Source organism: Neoarius graeffei, chromosome 9, assembly GCF_027579695.1.
Source record: "Neoarius graeffei isolate fNeoGra1 chromosome 9, fNeoGra1.pri, whole genome shotgun sequence".
NCBI classification, from domain to species: domain Eukaryota; kingdom Metazoa; phylum Chordata; class Actinopteri; order Siluriformes; family Ariidae; genus Neoarius; species Neoarius graeffei.
Genome location: NC_083577.1, coordinates 2244197 through 2264823, shown reverse-complemented (window position 1 = coordinate 2264823; position 20627 = coordinate 2244197). Strand labels below are relative to the sequence as shown.

General features: G+C 40.6%; 1 protein-coding gene across 1 annotated transcript in view; it reads left to right on the top strand.

Annotated features, from left to right (window-relative positions):
• The window catches only part of col5a2a (collagen, type V, alpha 2a), an 81886-nt gene that overhangs the window by 18209 nt on the left and 43050 nt on the right, over positions 1-20627 (top strand). The gene's annotated exons all lie outside the window — the stretch shown is intronic.

Sequence of the window (20627 nt, the reverse complement as noted above, 5' to 3'; positions counted from 1 at the left end):
GTAAAGGGATTGGCTGATTAGAGAGCTGCATCAAACAGCAGGTGGATGGGGTACCTAATAAAGTGGCCGGTGGGTGAGCGTACTTACAAAAAAAAAAAACAGGAGTTAAATCAAGAGCCCTAAAGAATTAACAGGTTATTTTCTATAGATTGACCACTGAAGGCTGTATGTAGACCAAAAAGGGTTCCAAGTAGAATCCAGAGAACCAATAAAGAACAATAACAAACATAAACATGCATTAGTGGCATGTACAGTGCACATGTGTCGCTCATCCAGGGTTTCCTTTATTTGTACACTATTTACAGGTGACTGTTTTTGGACACTATAGTCACTGTATTTTTATAGCACTATAAAATATTTTGTCAATAAGCCCAATTCTGTTGATACACAGGGATTATTACTGTGTGATTATAAATTGTATATGAATGCTCTTTTTACGATATTACCTCCCAAACAGAGTTTTTAGACCGATGGTGTTCTTAGTCCCTGACCTAGTGAACCGATATCAAGATGTATTTATTGATAAAGACTTTAAAGCACTTCTGTAAGTCACTCTCGTAAAGGGCATCTGCAAAATGCCAGAAATGTAAATATCAGTGATATCAACAAAATCTCACAAGTTATATCTAAATCAGAGGCGGCACGGTGGTGTAGTGGTTAGCGCTGTCGCCTCACAGCAAGAAGGTCCGGGTTCGAGCCCCGTGGCCGGCGAGGGCCTTTCTGTGCGGAGTTTGCATGTTCTCCCCGTGTCCGCGTGGGTTTCCTCCGGGTGCTCCGGTTTCCCCCACAGTCCAAAGACATGCAGGTTAGGTTAACTGGTGACTCTAAATTGAGCGTAGGTGTGAGTGTGAATGGTTGTCTGTGTCTATGTGTCAGCCCTGTGATGACCTGGCGACTTGTCCAGGGTGAACCCCGCCTTTCGCCCGTAGTCAGCTGGGATAGGATCCAGCTTGCCTGCGACCCTGTAGAACAGGATAAAGCGGCTACAGATAATGAGATGAGATATCTAAATCAAATTTTAAAACTCTGAACAGTTCTAAATTACATGAGGGATGCGAGAGGAATTATCATGGAGTGTGTCCTGATCTTTTTTTTTTAAATCGGATTTTTAAAAATTTGCTGTTTATTGTTCACTGTGTGTGTGTGTGTGTGTGTGTGTGTGTGTGTGTGTGTGTGTGTGTATAGTGTATAGAAGAACTCAATACTCATTTGATGTGTTTATTTTATTCTTTATTTTAAAGATGTCGTGCACTGTACTGTCACTGTATGTAGTTTACATAAATATAGCAGCTGTCCACAAAGTATACATGTTCTGGATTTTATAGCGTGGTCTTGGTTCTTGTGGATTTCATGGGAAGTAGATGGCTGTAAATGGTTGACTCTTGTGGATCAGGATGTTTTTCTTTAACATACAGCATCTGTTACAGCTTGCTCTAAAGATCATGTGACAGGCAAAATGTCTGAGTCAAAAGGTTGAGGTCAGTGCTGGATAAACGATGTGTTTAAATGATAACATCTATGTGGGGTCACAGCTTGTGTGAGGTTACTTTTATTTCTTCCGGTCTCTAATAGAAGACAGTTCCCCCAAAATCCTTTACAATAGTCAGTTGGGGAGTGCTGTCATAGGAAAATAATCAACAAACAGGGCAGTGTGATGTGGCCTTGCACCAAGTGGAGGTGTTACTACCCCAACTTTATCTAGGTATAACAGCACACCCTGAAGAGTTTTATTCTTCTTATAAAACAGCGATTTTTTTTATTTATTTATTCGGGAACGCATAATACTTTTTATTTGTTTATAGTTACATTTAATGTTGTGAAACATCCATAAAATTAGAAGGGAACTTAGTATAGCTGCGCCAAACCACATATTCAGATTTGGATCAAAATCTAATAAATTGTTCCTTGGCCCACGACTCACCTTTCCTCCAAATTTCATCCAAATCCATTCATTACTTTTTGAGTTATGTTGGGAACAAACAAACGAACAGAGGCGAAAACATAATCTCCAACAATGTTCGCGGAGGTAACAAGTTAGTTCCTGTTCTTGCTTACATTTTAGCAGCTATAGAGATCTTGTAGTCACGTGACCGGAATGTAAACAGCCGCCATCTTGTCGGTAAAAAACACCGCTGAATACTGCTGCACTCGTGTACAAAATGGATCAATTTCAACCGACGGACTACACGGCTCATTTTTCTAATGAACAGATAATTAGATATATGTCTAAAATAAACGACCTACAGATTAGTGACCCTTATGGCTTACCGGACGTAGTTTTCACGACCGTGTCAGTGGATATTGAACTGCCAGAGGTGGAATACCCAGACGTGTATAATTACCTCATTAACTTTCCCTCGCTGTTCAGTGGTGAAGCACTGCATGCTTATAAATCTCTGGACAGTTACCTTTACAGAAATTCAGGATTTGTCAGCGACTCAGATGTGGCATCTTGTAAACAAGAAAATAACAATCCTCATTGGACGGGTAAGTCACTTAAGTATTACTAGTACTGATACTAGATATATCCAGTAGTATCTAGTATAGCACTGACCAGCCGATTATAGAATAGAATAGAATAGAATAGAATAGAATAGAATAAGGTAATTCCAGCTGTAATTCCAAATCGTCCGTCTTGTTTACATGGATCTGGCGTTGGAGAGGTAGAGGCTTGGCAGTGGAGATTTGAGTGGCTGTTTTCTGAGCTTAGTCAACAGGCCGGCTCTGCAGCCTCGCTTTTGCTTCCTCTCCCGACGCCGCCTCCTTCGCCTGCCAGACCCGATAACAATCCACGGAGACCCCGCTGGTCTCGTTATCTCGTCCGGAATGTTGTGCATGCGATGGAAATTGCTACAAACCGTCATTTTCTGCTGGAAACCAATGTCCAGTAAGTCCATACGGTTGTAGTGGATATTGAAGTCCGGTACAGACGAACAACACGCAAAAATACACACAAAAAACATAAAAAAATGTGCACAGGTAGGGAGAGCTTGTAGCCGCAGCCATTGTAGTAGAATTGTATATAGTAGGGTTTTCCAGAAGAAAAGGTAGAAGTAGAAGCAGAAGTAGAAGTAGAAGGCAGAAATATGGCGTTTGACCGACAAGATGGCGTCTGTTACAATCTGGATCGGCTGTGACGTCACATGCAAGATCTCTATAAACCACTGTTCCCTCATCAACCTCTTTTTTTGTTTCTATCTTGAAGTTAAGAAGACAAACAACACAGCTTGTTACATTACCAAAAAAACCACAGCGTCCTACGTTCTTAAATTTCCACTGTCTGAAACCTTACTGTTACAGCTTTAGCACTAAGTGTTACAAAGTGCTAACACTGGAGACTCATTCCAAAAATGCTAAATAAACATCTCCTCAGAGAAGACCACCATAACACGTACACCTTTTTTAATCTGTTTATTTGGAGCATATTAAGCTGCTTTTACACAGGCACTTGCACCAGAACAAGTTGCTCCTGGAACAAGTTGCCCCGGCACAGCTGCCCGTCTAAACACGATTTGTTCTGGAACAATCTGAGACCAGTGGGCGCAACTTGCTCCACTTTACAAGGTGGTGCAATTTGTTCCGGAATATCTTGTTCCACGCACAATTTGTTCCGACTTACTATAAAAACACAATTGGTGGCAAGTAGGAGAGCTTACATGGGTGTGGTAGTGTTTATCCGGGTCATTTAATCATCCAGATAAGACCAATTCATGGCAAATTCAGTGGTCAGTTCTTCTCAAATGCTTTTCCTTGTCAAACTTCTCTGGGTTTAAACAATGGAGTCAAGCCATGCCCAAGCCAATCACAATGATAACTGAACTAAAGAAGTTCTTACTCTCATCCAGTTGTGTGGAGATGCAGATACCCAGTTGGATTTGGAGAAATCAGGCTGCATTGAGCTGATTTAACACAGAATCATCAAGCATTTAAACAGAAACGAGCAGTGAAAAGACAATAAAGCAGGTTAAAAACAAGCTTCTGATCATGGATTTGCACATGATCGCTTTTGTGTTTACCTGTCCAACCACCGATAGAGAGTGAGCATGTAAACATGAAGGAAAGTGGGTGTGATTTGTTCCTGCTGCCTGTGTAAAAGCAGCTTTAGTGTGTAAGTTGTTACTATTGGGGAAACCATGGCCTAAATGTTAGAGAAGCAGCTTTGAGACCAAAAGGTTGCTGGTTTGATTCTCTGGACCAGCAGGAATGGATGAAGTGCCCTTGAGCAAGACACCAAACCCCCAACTGCTCCCCAGGCTGTCCACTACTGTAGGTATGTTAGGGTCTTGTTGTATGTCCTTCTGGATAAGAGCATCTGCCAAATACCTGTAATGTAACGATAGCATAAATGGCATTTAGCAGACACTCTTATCCAGAACAACATACATACCCAGAGCAGCCTGGGGGGGCAGTTGAGTTTTTTTTGCCTTGCTTAAGGGCACTTCAGCCATTCCTGCTGGTTCAGAGACTTGAACCAGCAACCTTTTGGTCCTAAAGCTGCTTCTCTAACCTTTAGGCCATGGCTTCAGTATTAGCATAAAAGCATTAATCTCATCTCATTATCTGTAGCCGCTTTATCCTGTTCTACAGGGTCGCAGGCGAGCTGGATCCTATCCCAGCTGACTACGGGTGAAAGGCGGGGTACACCCTGGACAAGTCGCCAGGTCATCACAGGGCCGACACATAGACACAGACAACCATTCACACTCACATTCACACCTACGCTCAATTTAGAGTCACCAGTTAACCTAACCTGCATGTCTTTGGACTGTGGGGGAAACCGGAGCACCCGGAGGAAACCCACGCGGACACGGGGAGAACATGCAAACTCCGCACAGAAAGGCCCTCGCCGGCCACGGGGCTCGAACCCGGACCTTCTTGCTGTGAGGCGACAGCGCTAACCACTACACCACCGTGCCACCCGAAAGCATTAATATAAACCTGAAATAACCAGTGCTGCTTTAGTAGAATTCAATTTTATAACAGGTTAAAAAAATTCAAAAGCAGTGCTGGTGAAGATTCTGAATTTAGTGACACTGTGCACTTTGATAATCGTTGGTGTACACATGTAATCGTTGAGACTGCTTTCCACTGACAGTGACTGATCAGGTACCTTCTGCTGTCTGAATGATTTTTGAGTAAAAAATTTCGATGAACATCTTACTGAACAAATTTTTCCTATTGAATTCTCCTCTCAAGGACTTTACAGTAAATTAAACAAACTGGGTGTCAAATCCCACACCAAAACATGTCACTCTGACAAAAGCTCAAACAATGCTTTGCAACTGCGGAAAATGAAGTCATCTAAACACTATAACACCCTGTGCTTTTTGGAACGGTAACCAGACTGTGTTGCAAATCACAGAACCATCTCCCGTCCCTCTGAGCCAGACCGGTTTATGTGGAAACGTCTGCATGGTTTAGTAAGTTTGGGGCCAAGGCAGGTTTGATAGTGTTACCGTATGGAAAATAGCGCGACGCTGCCATGTGTTTTGGCGAAAGATTTCTGCCATCCAATAAAACACTCATCTTGTATCTAAGTTGTAAATTACATTTAAATCGAGTAACACGTCATCTTGTTATTAATTTGCTTTTTTTTTCTTTTGGACTGAAAGTCAAGAGCATGTTTTTGATCAATACAGTCTTTAAAAAGAAACCAAGGAAGGAACCAGAAAACTGAAGCCCATGTATTATGTGTTGTGCTCTGGTTTTGGGGAAACACTTGGGAGTGCTACACTGTTATTCAGAACAGTGTGGTGTGTTACTCATGCTTATTGGTCTTAAGAGCTTTTATTTAAAAAAAAAATGCATTTAAAATAAAATAAGTAAATGCTTCTAAAAGAACAGCTGCCTCTTAAGAGCTTAAACACATCAGTGAAAATAGTGCAGTAAACTTTTTTTTTTTTTATTGATGTTTGAGTGGTGCATGTAAGGATCTCCATTTATTTATTTATTTATTTATTTATTTATTTTTCTTTCATATCTATTTAATCACGGACCACAATAGAACTGTTGTCGTAGGATCCGGTTTACTGTATTGCTTGTGTGTTATGAGGCAAAAGAAGCATAAAAAAGTCATCTGTCGTCTTGTTACAAGGAGGAGATTCATCACTTTGTCACTTTGTTAGCATGCTTGTTCACGTGTTATCAGCCCTGCAGGAAGTTCCCTTTAGGCCGGTATTTCCTGTGGGCTGAGGGATGTTTAAAGTTTGGGTCTAAACAGGGATAAAGTTACATGTGTGCTTTTTTTTTTTCATCGTGCAAAGCTGCAACGTTCAGAATGCAAAAATATTATTTTTGCTTCATTAATTCTCATCAAGAAAGATGTTGCATTGTTTAAGTTATTTCTTGTATAATTATTCACTCCCCGGCCACTTTAATAGGAACTTGTTGGTGGTTCTAAGATCCCTGTTCTTGGCTGCAGGAGTGGAACCCAATGTGTTCTTCTGCTGTTGCATGCTGAGATGCTTTTCTGCTCACCACGGTTGTAAAGAGTGATTATATGAGTTACTATATCCTTCCTGGCAGTTCAAACTGCCCAATCTGTCCATTTCCCTCTGACCCTCTCTTATCAACAAGGCGTTTGTTTCCACCCACAGAACTGTCGCTCACTCACTCAGTGTTTTTTGTTTTCTGCACCATTCTGTGTAAACTCTAGAGACTGTTGTGTGTGAAAACCCCAGGAGATCAGCAGCTTCTGAAATACTCAAACCAGCCCATCTGGATCAAACCAACACCCATACCACAGTGAGAGAAAGAAAGTCACACAAAAATTGAGATCACAGTGTTTCCCGTTCTGATGTTTGAACATTGTGAACATTAACTGAAGCTCCTGATTTGTATCTGTGGGATTTGATGCATCGTGCTGCTGGCGAGGGATCAGCTGATTACAGAACTGCAGAGAACAGCAGGGGGATGTTGGAGCGTTCGTTAAGGCTACATTATGTACACAGCTTCTTTTACACATAACGGACATTCGTGTGGTTCGATTTTTTTGGACAAAAATTGAAAAAGCTTCTATTGAAAAAAAAATGATGGATGAAGTGAAGCTCGAGGGGTAATCCCTTCCATCCAGAAAAAGCTTCTCACACAACACAACGCCAAACCAGCTGCTCGTGACTGTTAGGAAAACTATGCATAATCTTGAAAGACAAGCTTGATACCAGATCATGAAAACAATCAAGCACGATCCTCAGCAGCACCATTTTCACATTTTTTAAACACTGTTCCCATGAACGATGGATGACACTGACGAGTTTGATGAATCACTACAAGCAGTAAGGTTTCCCAGTTGGAAGAAGGCATGTCTGAGCATTTTTGCCTGTTTCCAGATTGCAGCATTTCTTCAGTAACATGGCCTTCAAGATCACGTGAACATTCAGAGCTCTTACTCACCGCCCACAACATTCCCAGCATGCAAAACTAGGATACTTTTTTTTTCTATGATTTAATTTTTGCTGTTGAATCATGGGACCACAAGATCCAATGTTCACTGTCCAAATAGCGTTTTATTCTTGATTATTATTTTTTTTTTTTGGCTTTTTCATCAATGTTATTCAAAATGCAGACTTTTCCTATATGAAACGTGAAAAAGCAATTTTACACTTGTGTTGCCGTTTTACAAATTCCTCCTATAAAATACAGAACATGTGATGAGGCCTTTTTTGTTACAATGCTTCAAAATTTAATACTACAATTTTTAATTTTTTTTTTTAAATTAAGCCATTCTCATTTTGTTGTATACATTACATACGTGGCCTGTGTTTAGTAGAGTATGTATATTTAGCTTTTATATCAGGTGAATAGCATTATTATTATTATTATTATTATTATTATTATTATTATTACCCCAATGGCATGCAATGGTTTCAGTTTAATTCCGCCATAATTTCTGCTCGAATATGGTTTGTAAAAAATTTGAAAATTTCACAGAGGTATCAGTTGCGTCCCCGAACACCCCTGACCCTTACCTCATCTAAAAAGGTTGACATTGAGCCAGAGGGAGATTTAAGGCCTCTGAAGAGCCTTCAGAGCATACACCTTATGTCTGAAATGTGAAAACCAGACAGCTCGGGCCTGGGCTTGTCCAAAATGGCTTCCTTTTTTATGTGTTTGTACGTGCATTCTGTGAGCAAACAGCTACAAGTACCATGTGTTTTTAAATGTACAGAGGGACAAATAAACGCTAACCAAACGAAGAGGAATCTTTCAGTGCTGGTCAGTTGGGAGTAAATATTTATGAAAGACTCGCTTGCTTGAGGGCTGAGCCTGCAGAAGAAAGCAAAGGAATCCAGAATTGTGGCAGAGCAGCTGTGGGGACTCAGTGAGCTGTCACGTAGAGGCTTAATAAACAGAGAGGGTAAAATCAGGAGAATGGAAAAAGCACTGCAGGAAATATGGGCTCAGTGTATATCCGTCAGCTGGAAAGAAATATGATGCACGTGTTTTATGAAAAGCTCGACTGGACACGTCGTATAAATATGAATTCTTACTTCATTGCTGTTTCTTTAGTTTTTACCAACTGCTGCTGTAATCATAAAGACTGTCCTCATCCCAGAATTCCCAATACACTCATACTGAACATCGTTTCAGCACAAAATTAATACTGTTTCTCATCACTCTTCTACTGTAAATGATTTATAATGTCACAAAGAAAACGACATGTTCCCTTTTGGGTGGGTCTGGTTTCTCTCAAAACTTTCTCCTTATGTCATCAGGAGAGTTTTCTCATCCTTGTCTCATCCAATGGCTTGCTCATTAAGGAAACTAAATTTACATCTGGATGTCTGTAAAGCTTCTCTCGGACCATTTTATACTATTAAAAACACTATAGAAATTAATTAGAGTAGAATAGAATTCATTTTAATGGCTTTTCTGATCAGGTGATTGCTGATTGGCTGGCTAATTACAGCTGTCGTTTATGTGAAAATATTGCGAAGTTGAAACAAAATGTTACTGGAAGCAGAAATCATAGTTAAAATATCATTCATGGCAATTTTGCCATAGCATGTGGACAATTTATCATCCAACATCTGTACTATATTTGTATGAAGGGCAACAGTGCAGGTTCTGTCAAGTCAAGTTTATTAGTATAGTGCTTTTAACAATAAACATTGTCGCAAAGCAGCTTTACAGAATTTGAATGACTTAAGACATGAGCTAATTTTATCCCTAATCTATCCCCAATGATGAAGCCTGTGGCGACGGTGGCAAGGAAAAACTCCCTCAGACGACATGAGGAAGAAACCTCGAGAGGAACCAGACTCAAAAGGGAACCCATCCTCATTTGGGCAACAACAGACGACATGACTATAACATTAACAGTTTTGACATGAAGTCAGTTTCGTTGATGCTATAAACCCCCCACCGACGGAAACCTGAGCACAAAACCGTTCACGACAACTGCAGTCCTAAAGTCAGCAAGTCAACTGCAGTCCCCAGCCACAAAAGCACCACTGTAAGAGTCCAGAGCGTCCTCCAGGTGCGACCCCCAGCTGTCCACATGGGGCCGTCCTCCACAGGAGCGATGTGATGAGACTCCAACCAAACACAGGGCACCAGGATGGATCAGGCAGGTCCGAGGAGCAGAAGAGGTTCAGCATCTCGATCTCAGGACCGACATGTAACTCAGAGGGACTTTTTTTTTTTTGGGGGGGGGGGGGGGGGGGGGAGAGAGAAAACACAGGCTGTTAGGTATGCCCAATGTCACCTGAATAAGTCGGAACAGTATACATATTGCACTGAGTACAAGCAGGGACTCCGGCAACTAACTATGACCGCATAACTAAAAGGGGAGAGCCAGAAGGTAACACAGGCATGAGGGGCCCCGGGACATAAAGCAGCAGCCACTACACCGTCAACAAACTCGAGTGAGCAAGCGAGTGGGGACTGACAGCATCCATACATCCCAGTTTACCAAAACACTCTGTCTGAGGATCCTCCAGATCTCCAGATACACAATTAATCTACAGATTAATTGTATTAATATTCTGTCAATATTAATACAAGCCAGTGAATCCTAGGATGAAATATCATTACGTATATTAATATGTTATGTATATCAGTCTGTTTTTGCCTTAGATTCAGCATCAATAAAGCAATAATTCATTTATGAGTGTGTGAGACTCAAATACATGAGTATTAAGACTTATAAACATTTTTTAAACCTAAAGTAACATTATGTTTTCAAATAACATATTATTATTCTGTCCACATTCACTGGATATGAGCAATTGCGTGTTCTGATTGGCTACTCTACTACTAGGATATCAGCTCATATACCGTGAGTAGAGAAAAACAAAATGGTGGAGTGTGTTGCAGAACCAACCGAGGACAAAATAACCCCCCCCCCCAAAAAAAAAAAAATTATCAAGTATTTAAAAGAAACAGAGATAGCTAAAAGAATATTTTTTATGTTGTTTTTTCCTCCAATAGCTCCTGTTCCCCACTCCAGCCCAGTCGGTGGCAGTAATGCACCTTTTTGCCAACCACCAAAAAACCCTAAAGAAGGAGAAGAAACCCCCCAAAAAATACAAAAATAAAAAGCAACAAAATATGGAATAAAAGTATTTGATGGTAAGAATGTATATTTTTTTTATTTTTCAAGAATTATTATTGTAGCGTTTTTCACAACTTGCTCCTGTCATTTTGCTGGTTTGTTTACATTCTAAGTGGAAATTATTTTGTTGGGCATTTTGTATAAAGTTTTTATTTATCAAATATGCAAAAATAAATAAATAAATAAAATGCTCTGTTTCTCAAAACCCAGTGAATGTGGATAGAATAAAACAGTTATTCCACTCAATCTCGGTGCTACGCGCCTCAGTAGCTATTAGCTCATGTACGACTCCATTTTATGGAATAACTGTTAATTATTTGAATAAATGTTTCTTGACAGCATACAGAAGTCTCTAATTTACTTAAGTCTATGCACTTTTTCCTTGAAGGTCGACTCTTCCTATGTTTCCATACATTCATTCTTCAGCCTGAACCAAGACACGAGGTATAATAAGCTTTCTCTGAGAATATAAACAACAGCCGGGGCCTCAAGCATGAAGCATAAACAGCTTACAGAGAGAGAACTGTTGCTGATATGGGATGAGCAAACGCCACACTGTGAATTATCTATACATTCCTGGAAGATGTGTGTGCATGTGGCACATGAGAGGATATGGAAAATAAATGTTTGGATAACACCCAGAGTCATATGCGTGATATGACTGCAAATAAGAAAGAGGGAGTTTGAGCGTAGTCGAACACATTTCACACAACTGTGTTTATAAGTGTGTTTTAGCTTTAGGAGTAAAAATACCAGTGGTATAATTTTCATGAGACAAAAGTGGGAACTAAAAGTGAAGTGAAGTGAAGTGAAGTGAAGTGAAGTGAATGTGTGCGTCTTCCCAGCGACTGACTTTGTAATGTTCGTTTGAATGATAAAACCGGGAAAGAACTTGTAATTACGCTGGACTTCTGAAAAAGTTAAGGCGTTGTGATCACAACCAGAAAAGCAGCAAAATTGCCACAGATGGCAGAAGAATAACCACTTGAGGATCTATGGTGAGCTTTAATCTTCATCCCGGTGTTTATTTAGAAAATCTGTAATGATGCCATAGATTACATGTTATCTTGACTCTGTGTTTGAATAACTATAATTTATTTGCGGAAAAAAAAGGCACTAGTTGCCTGGTTAGAGGGCATCTGGATGAAACTCTGAGACTTTTCATTATTTTCATCATTTTCTCTCACTTTCCTCCAGTTTTTCTGTCCAAAATTCAACTTATTAAACCTCAAAATAGGACCCAAAACCACATCATGTTTTTCAAGTCAAGAGGCTCTGAGATTCAAGATACTCTTTTCCATGCATTATACAAACTCACAGTTCAGCTGACCTACAAAACTGCCTGGTTCCAGATAGTTCTGTGTACCTTTTAGCCCTTAAAGTCGGTCTCTAATGAGCACGGTCACCACATGTGCTTTATTTCCGAGCAAAGACTCTCCTGTTTATCGCAAACTTCAAGGTGTAGAGATTACACTGATTCCTCTCAGAGTAAAATAAAGCCGACAGGAGTGGAACGGGAAGGTGGGACTGTGGAAAGAAGTCTGACAGCTAACTTGTTGAGACCTTCAGGCCTTCAGGGAGTCTCAGATCACTTTCAGGGAGGCTTTGGAAATTGCAAATTAAGACCGAAAGCCTGCAGTGTGTCCACACTGAGACGGGGATATGGACCATCCACATGGATATTTATGTCAGTGGAAACATCAAAAGTATATTATTGACGGGGGGGGGACCTAATCTTTCATCATTATTATTGGTTGTTTGGCAGAATTCAGCCACATCTAACATTACATTAATTGCATTTAGCAAACACTCTGATCCAGAGTGATGTACAACAGACCCAAAGCAGCCTGGGGAGCAGATGGGGGTTCAGTGCCTTGCTCAAGGTCATTTCAGCCATTCCTGCTGGTCTAGGGAATCAAAGCAGCAACCTTTTGGTCCCAAGGCTGCTTCTCTAACCTTTAGGCCATGGCTTCCCCAGCTAACAGGATTTACCAGGCCACAACAGATATGCATTTGCAATATAGTTATTTTTGTTTCAGAAAAAAAAAAAAAAACATACAAGGTTCCTGGATAGAACAACAGAAAAAGTTCACCCTATTGTTGTGAAATTGAGAGGTCAAATCCAGACGAGGCCACAGCCACTGACAGGAGTAGAAGGAAGCAGAATTAGTCATTGTTTCTAAGCTGAAAGAATGGCATTTTGAATCATACTGTACTTGTTGGCATTAGTGAGCTTTCATTTACCCTGTAACACTGCAGTCTTGTAACATGAACTAGATCTTGCTAGTAGACTGGGAAATCACTAAAATTTGAAGAAAATCGGGTGCAAATCCTGAAAAAGTAATACAGTGGTCTGTGCAGCCACTCTGGATTGGAAATTTTACCAAGCCAAATGTACTGAGAGGCTAATTAACAGTTATTCCATGAAATCGAGTCGTACATGAGCTGATAGGCGACGAGACGCGTAGCACCGAGTTGTCTATAATCCATGTATGACGAGATTGAGTGGAATAACTGTTTTATTCTATCCACATTCATTGGATTTTGAGAAACAAAGCATTTTTATCTCATCTCATCTCATTATCTGTAGCCGCTTTATCCTGTTCTACAGGGTCGCAGGCGAGCTGGATCCTATCCCAGCTGACTACGGGCGAAAGGCGGGGTTCACCCTGGACAAGTCGCCAGGTCATCACAGGGCTGACACATAGACACAGACAACCATTCACACTCACATTCACACCTACGCTCAATTTAGAGTCACCAGTTAACCTAACCTGCATGTCTTTGGACTGTGGGGGAAACCGGAGCACCCGGAGGAAACCCACGCGGACACGGGGAGAACATGCAAACTCCACACAGAAAGGCCCTCGCCGGCCACGGGGCTCGAACCCGGACCTTCTTGCTATGAGGCGACAGCGCTAACCACTACACCACCGTGCTGCCCCTAAGCATTTTTATTTTTTGCAAATTCGATAAATAAAAACTTTATACAAAACATCAGACAAAATCATTTCTGCTTAGAATGTAAACAAACCAGCGAAATGACAGGAGCAATTTGTGAAAAAATGTGATAATAATAATTCTTGAAAAATTAAATTAAAAAAGATACGTTCTTACCATCAAATACTTTCATTCCTTATTTTGCTGCTTTTTTGTATGTTTTGGCGTTTTGTTTTTGAGTAGAGTTTTTATTTCATCCTTGGTTCGTTCAGCAACACGCTCCACCATTTTGTTTTTCTCTACTCATGGTATATGAGTTGATATCCTAGTCATAGAGTAGCCAATCAGAGTGTGCAATTGCTCATATCCAGTGAATGTGGGTAGAATAATTTCAGATATAACCCTTGGAGGAGTATATTAGAATGGGGTAACATTGTGTGTGAGAATGATATTCTGACAGCCAGTAGAGAACTTGTTAACCCCTCTACGGTTAAAGTCTAATTTCCGAGAGCACGTTGATTTTCTTTTCGTGCTATTGATTTTTTTTTTCCACACTGCTAACCACAGAGTTACCTACTACCTGGTATGTTCAAAACCACTTGTTGTTGTCATACTGAAAATGTTTAACTTATCTGTCAATTTGAAATGACTCTTCCATACAGACCAGGCCCTCATTTTTGTTAAGCAATGTACGGTACAGTTAAGTTCATCTTAAATGGTAGGTTCACTGTGATGCTCATGGTACAGTTGGGCAGCTTTTTGCAGGCTATTGGCAAATTTAGGCTTGATTATATCTGGTAAATAAGATGAGAGTCCTGGGGCAGGCATCTGTAAATCAAGACTAATTGCTGTCCTAGAAATGGTATTCAGGTCCATTTTCATTTAGGATTGGCTACTACACCTCGACATGTATCCTGTGGCCAAACCAGAGGAATGCTGAGAGGCTTCTTAAACCTCAAAGCTGTCCAATCTCGATGTCTAAACCAGCACTTTAACCTTTGAGAAACCAGCCAGACTTGACCAAGGAGATGGAGGTTTTGGTATAATCATGGGTTTTAAAACCACTTAGAAGAGCATTTGCTGGGCTGGGAGTGTGGATGACTGAGCATCTCATTCATACACGTCTCTGATACAAAAGGAATGTGCCTCAAAGAGGGAACGTCAAGAGGTGTGTGGATCAAGAACAAGTTTGTGAGTGATTATGTGTGAGGTTGAAGGTTTCACTGGGACACGATGAAGGAAAACATGGACATGTTTAGATAGAAAACTCTTTAAGAGTTCTCCAAGTGTTCATTGAATAGTTTGAAGTGTTTACAATGTGGAAACATTCAGCTGTAGTATTCTGTAAAGAACCTTTAAAGGTTTCCTCAGCGGTTCAAACTAATAACTAATAAAGGTCCTCAGCATAATTTTATTCAGTGAGCTTTCAACCCCTGCAGAAGTATAGACACATGGGACTCTTCTCTCTTCCTATACTCTTTAAAATAAAGAAGCAAGGTTCTTTAGAGCAATGTCATAGGATAATGGAGTAGTAAGGTGTCTCCTTCCCTCCACTAGCCTGGGGTGGTGCCTGACCAAGCACTAGCAACCCCTGGCTCCCCCTGGTCAGGATTACGACTGAGGACTGGACTCAGCAGACTGTGTGGAGGAGACCACCACCTGGTGGTTCAACAGGCAGGAAGGCAGACCCAGCAAAGCATTTGTGGATCATGATCAGACCACAGTGCAACACATAGAACACTGTTGTCCATCCACTGCATCCCGACCTGGCTCCAGCCATCTTGATTCTGTCTTGCTCCTGGACCCAGTGAGGTTGGGATGAGAGCGTGAGGCTGACGGCTGTGCAACTCTCCCTCACTCTAATCCAAGTCATACGCAAGTCATGACTGCAAATTAAAATTCAAGTCCTGTGGTGATGGGCAACTGGTGAAGCAGCAGGTGCAGAAACACTGGAAGCTGTAGTCATGAACCTGCACATAGGTGGCCCAGGGCATAGGGTCGGTCTCTGCTAGAAAAGGTGCCTCAAACATAGCCTGCTTCACCTCATCCTGGCCAACACACTGCAGCTGGTGGGGAGCCCACTCAGCAGTCCAAATACAACAAAAATATAGTGATGGTACTCAACCTTGGCATGTGGAATGTCGACATGTAGGCATACCTTCAAAGCCTGGATTGACCTCATCAGTCACCTCTGGACCCACAACCGCCATATGGTCATCTTCCACCCCGAAGGATGAACATCAACATAGGATAACCATTTTTGATGAATTAAAAACAATCCTTTGGACCTCTCACAACAAACTTTGGGATCATTTTATATCTTAAATGTTTATGCTGTATTGACCCATGCAATACATGTATTGTATCAATGGTTTTCAAGGCCAGTGGATCTCAAAGTAGAGAGCCCCAGGTGTCTGCCAAACACAACCGATGAGTCCATGTTTTTTTTTTTTCTGTTACAGTGGTGGAAATCCCAATCCACTATTCATTACATTTATAACATTATTTTTTAAATAGTTAACCAATTTAACTGATCGCGTGAATTGAAAAAGTTTAATCCAAACCTCAGTAACTCAAAAATGACTCAATGTCAACTTGGACACTATATTTTATTGCTGGAAAGTTCAAGGAAAAAAAGGTGCATGGTTCCAATAAAGAGTCAGAAGAATGTATTTGAATAGTTGGAATAGTTTCATAAAACAAAATCTGTACCGAGGGGGTTCATGGAGTTTATTTTACAGTTAAAGTTACACGTGGCTACTTAAAAAAAAAAAGGGTTGAAAACCCTTGGTCTATTCAACCTGTAGAACATTTTCTACCACCTTTATTTTGAAAAGTGTACACTCAGATAAAATGCCTCAGAAAGATTTTGTGTGTAGTTCAGGGTTCCTTTATTCATTGGACACTTTTTTGATAGGAAATCATTCTGCCGTAGGGTTCTACATAGATCCATTAAGGGTTCTTCCAGAGAGCTAAACCAAAGAAATGCTTAGATAACAGTGTTGGGCTCTGTGGTTATGACTCTGGGCTGTTCAGAAGTTCATGACTTTACATCCACATAGAGAAAATCGAATTTCTGCCGTAGCTCGACTGAAATCGAAGCTCTAAATGCCATGGAAACACCTTAGCTCGGCTGAAATTGAACCGAACTTGATTTCTCGTAATCGAGTTACGTGACCTAGATTATGCGATTGTAGCCGAGCTGCTTAGTGCATGTAAACCCTATCGAGCTACGGAGTCGAGCTACTTACTTCAGCACTGCCCCTTCCGGAAGTGACAAGTGACGAGACCACAAGCGAGAAACACAACAGCCTCGGTCGGCATGACACGTCACCTTAGCTGCCACTTTATTAGGAACACTTGTGTCTGGGTATGTACGCACCCATTTCCAATTACTTGGTAAGTTATTAGCAGGCTAACAGTTAATATGTTCACCATTACAGATCAACTTCAACTTAGTGGCCATTTTATTAGGAACACTTCTGTTCGTACAAACACTTCTTGTGAACACGGAACTGATAACTTTGTTTATACTCACAGTGTTGCCAGATTGGGCGGTTTTAAGTGCATTTTGGCGGGTTTTGAACATATTTTGGGCTGGAAAACGTCAGCAGTATCTGGCAACACTGCTGAATAGCTCTTCTTCATGACGACAACCGGAAGTGTACCAACACGATGGGGCGTGTAGCGCCACCTGTGGCTCGGGTGCACAATGCACCTCACGCAATAGCTCGATTTCCTTGTGTGCATGTAGGATTGGATTTCTCTGGCACCCCTGCTGGGACCCTCAGCTCGATTACCGACAGCAGCTCGATTTGGATGTGCATGTAAACAAGCCCCAGTGCTGCCAATTTACCACCATTGAGCACTCGAGGAGTGCTCTTAACCCTCTTCGCTCCAAGGGTGCTGGATCACAACTGACCCCATGCTCCGTGTTTCCTAACAAGCTGGAAAATGTGAAGAAATTAACTTTCCTCGTTTTGTATTTGTATATACAACAATAAATGACTTCTTTGTCTTTTAAATAAAGAACTTTTTTTTCTTAAAGTGTACTGTTTTGCCAGAGCCATTATTAACCACTGCATAATCAAATCAAATTGAAGTTAAACATCTGCTATAGTGTAGACAAAAATTGCAAGGCTCAGTGATAAACGCACTTCATCTCTCTCGGAAACATGTCTATAGCTGCAGCTGGAAAAGTAAAAAATCTATTAAATGAGTCACTGTTTCCATCGAATCAACAGTTTAGAAACTGGGGCCAAAGAGAAATCCCTGAACACAGTACATGAGCATTTCCATGCTAGATGGGAAAAACACCACTAAAGCAATACTTTTGTTCCTCCTAGCTTTCTGTAACTGCATAAAATGTTTCACCGTTTACCCCCGAGGTTCTGTAAGGTTTGGTGGAAATGCATGGAGCTGAAATAGCACTAGACTGGGTTATCACTGGAAGCTAGAGTGTGAGGGTGTGGGATTTTACACATCAGTCTAAAACAAATCCAGCGTATTCCCTTTGAGCTCAGCCTTTCCAAAATTTAATTTATTTGACCCAAGTTTTACATTTTTTAGACTACCGAGGAATTGTGACTAAGCGTCACTGTCTTAAATGAGGAGTTGAAGAAAAATAAAATAAAACAAACAGCAACTTTGAGTTTCTTTTCAGGGGAAGTGAGCGAGGGCTTCATTTCTTTAGATTGGACTAAAGCCCTGGACTGACAAAGGACTAATTCTGAGCATAAGCAACAGCTAAATGGGCATATCATCAGTGAGCTGGAAAATCAGCATCAGGAGAAACGCTTAAAGGGTCATGCGCCCACTGCCGTCAGTGCCTTTAGACACGTCGGTTAAAACTGCAGGGTCTGCAATGAATTAGGGGGAAAAAAGAGCATTTCTCAGAAGCCCACTGGTGTGGTTTTCAGAATTGGCTTGTGAACTACACTTCTCTCCACATAAATTTCTAATGCTCCTCAAACCCCTCTCAAAAAAAAATAAATAAATAAAAATCCTATAGCGAACGGAACAACATGTTCCAACTTTTTTGTTATTCTTGTCTACAACTGCTGTTCAAACTGTACATTTTAATGTATTTCCTTGCCCTAAATGTACATTATATCCTGATTACAAGCCATCTGTTATTTGATTTTAAGTCTTACTCTACCTTTATGAGACTATTGTGAATTTTGCTTAGTGCTTGCATTTTCAAGTAGACATTTCTTCTTGTTTTTCTTCTCCCCCAAAGACAGGAAATGAGAATAGACCAACATTTATGAGTCTTTAATTTGGTCTTGGAAAAAAAAATCTGACCTTTCATTAATAAAAACAAAGATTTTGTCACAGAACCACTGACTCAGATGTGAAAAAACAATAAATCATTCAGGTCAGATTTAAATATAAAACTGGAAGGGTGATTTCTGTGGATTTGTGCGCGTCCTTCCTGTGAGGATCTTTTGGACCATATGGTCCTTCTCAGATACAGCAGAACTTGCTGCCTCTGAAACTTGGCATGACTCATACATGCAATCTCCCAACCCCCATTAGGGTAAAAGGAATTTAAGTCAGTCCGCCATGTTGAGACGTGCGAATTAGTCTTTCACAGCACTTTTCCTGGATGTTCACTCATAGAATCTCCTGCCCTGGTTGTCTCTTGCCCTAGAGCACTTAAATATGATTTAATAACCTCAGGTACCTGTAGCAATATGAGTTATATGGCTGTTTGATCTCGTTCCCAGAATGACTGAGAGATATACCTTTCTTATCAAAGGAGTATGATGAGCAAGTGCCTGGAAGGCTTTTTAAAAAAAGTACTGCATTTAGTTAAAAAAGTGGCTTTTTTTGTGTGGAAGTAGTTTATATTTTACTGTATTGCCTTTTTTTGGATCAAGTATTTTATTCAGAGAAAGTTATGTAAATTTATGAACTGGTGCAGAAATGTCGTGACCTCACATACATACTCGGACAATAGTAGAGTCTGGACACACTAACAGTGTCATTGTACTTCCACATCCTACACCTTTCACTGAAACAGCTGCACTTTTTAAGCAAGCGTCATCTGAAACAATTATTCAGCGCCACCGCTGCTGCTGCTGCTGCTCATCCACTGACCTGGAGGTGCAGATGAGACGCACATCTCTGTGGTAAAGGTACCAGAGAAGGTAGAAGCTCATGGATGCCACCTGCTGTTCATCAGCTGTGGTCAGTTTAGGACTTAATGAAGTTTAAGTTGGCTGAGATGTTTATATAGGACACAGTATTCAAATCAGCAAGTTGGTACTATGTATAGGAGCACAGTCTAATACTGCAGAAATAAGCATTTTTATTAATATAGTGTTAATGTAGTTACTGGGATTTTAGAGTGTGAAGTAATTTGCAGTGGAACAAATAGTGATTACATTACAGGCATTTAGCAGATGCTCTTATCCAGAACAACATATAATGAACAACGCATATATATATATATGGATCCATCCATTTTTGAAAGAAAAGCACTGTTCTTTTCAATGCAGATCACTTTAAACTAATCAGAAATCCACTCTATACATTGCTAATGTGGTAAATGACTATTCTAGCTGCAAATGTGTGGTTTTTGGTGCAATATCTCCATAGGTGTATAGAGGCCCATTTCCAGCAACTCTCACTCCAGTGTTCTAATGGTACAATGTGTTTGCTCATTGCCTCAGAAGGCTAATGGATGATTAGAAAACCCTTGTACAATCATGTTAGCACAGCTGAAAACAGTTGAGCTCTTTAGAGAAGCTATAAAACTGACCTTCCTTTGAGCAGATTGAGTTTCTGGAGCATCACATTTGTGGGGTCGATTAAATGCTCAAAATGGCCAGAAAAATGTCTTGACTATATTTTCTATTCATTTTACAACTTATGGTGGGAAATAAAAGTGTGACTTTTCATGGAAAACACAAAATTGTCTGGGTGACCCAAAACTTTTGAATGGTAGTGTACCCATTGTGGAGCAGTTGGGGGTTAGGTGTCTTGCTCAAGGGCACTTCAGCCATGAATTTTCCTGCTGGTCCAGGGAATCAAACCAGCAATCTTTAGGCCACGGCTGCCTAAGTACTTTTTTATTATTATTAACCATATGAGCTCTTTAACAGTGGTCACATAGATCGTGCTCTTA